A 5,148-nucleotide genomic window follows, 5' to 3' on the forward strand; every position below is an offset into this window, starting at 1 on the left:
TTAAATCTAGAGCCTTTTATCAGTTTGCTTGGAGGACAAATATTGGACTTTTTGAAGAAAGATGTAATAAAATGAAAACAAAGCATCCTAAAATGGAGGAGGCAGATCTGTAGAACCAAATAAAGGAGGAAATGATGAAAGAATTTAAGAGCTTGACCCCAAAAGAAGGAAGGAGAATGATAAAATCATCCAGGGTGTTGCTACTACCCAATTGGGATATTGCAGATGCAATGGTCTTTAATTTTGTTACTAAGAAATTAAGTACAAATGAGAAGGTAAAGAAATAAATGAAAGGTGCCAAGTTCAGTGAGGATCATGTGCACTAGTAATTTGGTCAATGAGAAAAGGATCTAGAACTAGCTCTTCCTAGCCTAATGACACTGGCTTGATAGGAAACTTAATTGTGAAGAGAATTGAAGAAACTAGATGTGAAGAGGCTATAGAATTAGGTGTTGGATCAGCTAGATTCATCTTAGCCACAACCCTGATGGATAAAAGAGAATTTTAGAGTTGCAGGATAAGTATGAGAAATCTTTGGCTGCCTATAATAAAAAAGTTCAAAAGAGAATTGAACTTGAAAATAAGTTGATGGGACATCAAGGGAAATCTAGTAGACCCAGGATTACCCACCCATAGCCACTAGTGGAACCTTTTAAATCCATGCCTCTTATTGAAATTCTAGACACAACATAGAGACCTCAGTATTACACTATAGAGGATTTTGAAGAAGAAATGAGTAAACTGTGGGCATTACATGTAGAGCTAGAGACTTAGTATAAGGATAGGTTTAGGAAAGCTATTATGTATTTAGTTAATAAAATTGATTGGACAAAATTTTATGAGCAATCAACAAAAGCAATAAATATATGGGATGATCTGAAAGTAAATGATGATGCCCTAAATCCAATTATCAACAAATGGAGCAAAAGTGTTGGTGTAAATATGTATTTACTATTTACACTTTACTTAAGTTTACTTAGGTTCATGCATTATTTTATTATTTATTTAGTGAGACACTTCGGAGTTTGCGTACTTTTATGGGTTGTCATGTTAACCACACATAAGTAAGCAACTCTAATTCAACACATGGTGTCTACGACACTAGAGTTTGCATAATTAATTGAGTTTTCATGTAGACAACATAGTTATTCGCACTCCTAATTTAGCACACGATGTCTACAAAATTATTTTGCATGCTACACCTTTGTAGGCTTATCCTCCCATCATCATACTTACTCTTGTGCTTAATGGAGGATAACCCACACCTAGTGGATATGTGCTTGGTTGTATGATTTATCATGTTGATGATTCCTATGCATTCTAGAAGAATTCTAGAGGCCTTTATATACAAGCACTCCTAGTGTGCTTCAAACATTGAATTGAATATATATCGATATTTTGATCATACTCTTTTTGGTCTATTGTTGTGCTTGTGCTTGAGTTCTTTGATCTTGGGTGAACCTTTCCCTAAGGAAAATTCTTACATGGTATCAGAGCTTGGAGAATTTCTCTTCACATAGCTATTTGAGACTATCGTTGCTTCAACACGTTGTCCCAAATTTGGAGTATCACAACCATTGGGAGCATCTAGAGCTAGAATGGACCTTGCCATTGCATCTAGAACATTGATTCAATGAAAATTGAATATAAATTTGCTTACCCTAGGCCAAAGTCAATTTTGAGGCAAATTTTTTTTGCAAACTGACACCCGAAGGCCCAATTTGCAAGTTTGGGTATGGTCATTTTTCAAATCTGCTTAATTATTTTTTGGATCTGATAATTTATTTTTTCTCTACTTTCTTGAATTTTTTATTTTTCAAAATTTATTTTTTGCCCTTTAGGTAGCAGAGATTTTTTTTTGTACAGGCATCGGGCAATCACATCCCAACCCTGTACACACAACAACCACAATTTCTGGCAACATATTTACAAATACTGGCACTACCCACAAGTCTCGATGAGTGGACCAACCAACCAACTGAGTACATAACTTTGGTGGTTAGCATACATCCAGTGAATGCTTTTATAATCTGCAGCTGCTCAATTCGTTTGAGTTTATAATCCCATGACATTTCTTTTAAACACTCTACACAGAGTTTACCCACTAAATGTGGGATTAAAGTCCCCACGTCTAGTGGCATATTCCTTTATAGTTTGGCATATTATCTAGCAGTCTACAATTACACAGTGGCTAAATTTGGCCATGACCACAATATTTTGGCAACAGTCCCAACATTCGGTCGGGCCATTTGCTTTGCATTTTATTTCCCAGCTTAACTTTTTTAAACAATCCACACATTCTCAACACCGACGATGTGGGAAAAAACCCACTCATAGGCTTTTTGATAGCCTTGCTACTAGTGTCTCTAGATCTCATTGATAGTTTGAAGTCTGGCACCATGTGGATCCTCTAGTACCTGTCATGACTCCCACATCAATGACAATCTAGCATCCATTTCCTATAGACATGCAATGTAGTCTAACACATCCACATGGTACTACAAACATAACCTTGTCAGTGATTCTATACAGTGCTGACTCAACAAGTCGATACCCTACCAAGTGGACTATATATTTTCCATGTGGACTAACCGTACCTTACCATGTAAGGTCTATACTATACAGCTGTGCCATGTCACCTAGGGTGGCTATTTTTTGCTGACATCAGGCCGACACAAGATTAAAATTGACATCCATCTGGTCATCATTTCTAGGCATTTTTAAACTGCTATGATGGTCATTTGACCATCAAATTTAAGCTCATAATTTTCTATCTAGATCCCTCTCCAGATTTAGTTTTGATTTGATAGTCCGACTTTGGGAGACCATAACTCAGTCATTCAAACTCCAAATCAGGTGTATCTTTTTGATTTTGCGTAGAATTTCTTGAAATTTTCAATAGTGGTGTTCTTTTCTAGTTTAGTGCAAAGATTAGTCAGAAATTGTATTTTTTGGTGACTATACCTATTTAATCCTGCATTTTACAACTTGAAATGCTCCGTACGGGCTCATCTGGACACATTTTTAGGTTCCATTTTTTTTTGAAAGTGTGTTATTTTTGTCTACTTTCCAATTCTTCAATCATATTATAGGGTTGTGTGGATAAAAATATCACTTTCAAACTTAGGGCCTTTTCTGCATTATATTGCTTTGATTACTTTTCAAAATTTTTGTACATCTGAGCTACAATGCTTAGTGATAGATTTGAGCCTCAAAGGGTAGTTGTATATAGAAAAATCAAAAGTCCACTTTGTACATTTTAAAAAGTGGCCTATTGTACATGCACTACCTATAAAGTGCTTGAATCATACATTAGGGGGGGTTTCTTTGATTTTTTTTTTTTTTTGCATTTTGGGGGGTACATTGATTAGTACATCATGGAAGAGGAAGATTTAATTACCTTGACACCAGAAAGCTATCAACAATGGAGTCAATTGGTTCTCACATATCTTAGTAAGCACAATGCACTGCCATATATGAGATGATTTACCTACAATGCAAACACTATTTCCATCATTTGACATACTCTCTATCTATTTATGGATATGGAGGTTATGGATTCACTTGATGACCTGAAGTCCATTAATTCATATGATGTTTGGATCTATCTTTGGGAGTTGTATGGAGATCTACACATTCCTCCATTCCCAAAAGATCTTTTACCTCCAGTTGCAACTACATCCTCTCTAGATGAGATTACACCTCCTGATGCTCGTATTATGACTATTGATCTAGTTTTAGCCATAGATGCTTTAGATTCAATGCAATAGGAAAAACCATGTCTTCCTACTATAGCTCAATGGGATGACTTCCTTCCAAACATTGCAGGTCTATTTGTGGAGTCTCAAATTGAAGATGTGGGAGACATCCTCGATGATATTCATCTTCTCTTTGTTGAGGTGAATACTTCATCCATTGCCACAGTGATTAATTCACCACAGCAGAGTACTCCTAGTCTTCTAGTTCTAGCTATAGTTGATGAATTCTTGGCAAAAATTTTAGGTTTTTTCATGGAGTCACACATAGCAGATTTGGGAGACTTCTTTGATGATCTACAACTTCTCTTTGATGAGGTAGATCCTTCTCTAGCTATTGCGAGGGCTCACTCTGACCCTTTTGTCCATTCTCTGCATAATCAGTCTTCATAGGTTGATATGATTGTGTATTCTTATGTACAAAAATTGTAGGTCTTTTTATCATTTGAGGAGACAAATGGTTCTTTGGGATAGGTTCTACATTCATCCTTGCTAGATTTGCACTTCTTCTTTTTAGCAGTATTCGAGGAAGCAACCATCAGCATCAACACAAGGATAGTTGAGTAGGTTTTAGAGACACTGTTCATCATCGAGATTCTTTCTACACATAGGGGAAGCATCTCACCAGTACCTTTGCCATTGTTTCTTCCAAAGGGGAGGAACATTATTCAATGCTCATGTGTCAGCTTCTACGTTGGATCAGCTCTCATTGATTGGAACACTACATTTGGGGGGGGGGGGGGGGGGGGACTACTTTGTCTCCTTCTCTTTTATGGGGGTGACTTTTTCCTCTTAAAGGGTTTTGTCCTTCCACTTCTCTTTTGCATATACTTGATGTATCTCATAATGGGGGGGTCTTGATTACTCCATCCATCTATACATCTTTTTTTTTCATCTCTCTTTTTGGGGGAGGGTTTTTCCCATGAGGTTTCTCCTCTTTCTCCACATTATGAGAGATTGCATTTCATTATTTACATGGGTACCTAACATGGCCTAGTAGTCGAGACTCATTATGCATTTCATCCTAGCTTTTGTAAGCTTAAGGGAATTCCCCTAAGTTGCACTTAAGGGGGGTGTTGGTGTAAATATGTATTTACTATTTACACTTCACTTAAGTTTACTTAGGTTAGTGCATTATTTTATTATTTATTTAGTAAGACACTTAGGAGTTTGTACTTTTATGGGTTGTCATGTTGATAACATAGAAGCAAGCAACTCTAATTCAACACAAGGTGTCTACAACGCTAGAGTTTGCATAATTAATTGAGTTTTCAAGTAGACAACATAGTTATTTGCACTCCTAATTTAGAACATGATGTCTACAACATTATTTTGAGTGCTACACCTATGTAGGCTTATCCTCTCATCATCACACTTGCTCCTATGCCTAATG

Source organism: Cupressus sempervirens, chromosome 11, assembly GCF_028749045.1.
Source record: "Cupressus sempervirens isolate cs-2001-9-10 chromosome 11, ASM2874904v1, whole genome shotgun sequence".
NCBI lineage: Eukaryota > Viridiplantae > Streptophyta > Pinopsida > Cupressales > Cupressaceae > Cupressus > Cupressus sempervirens.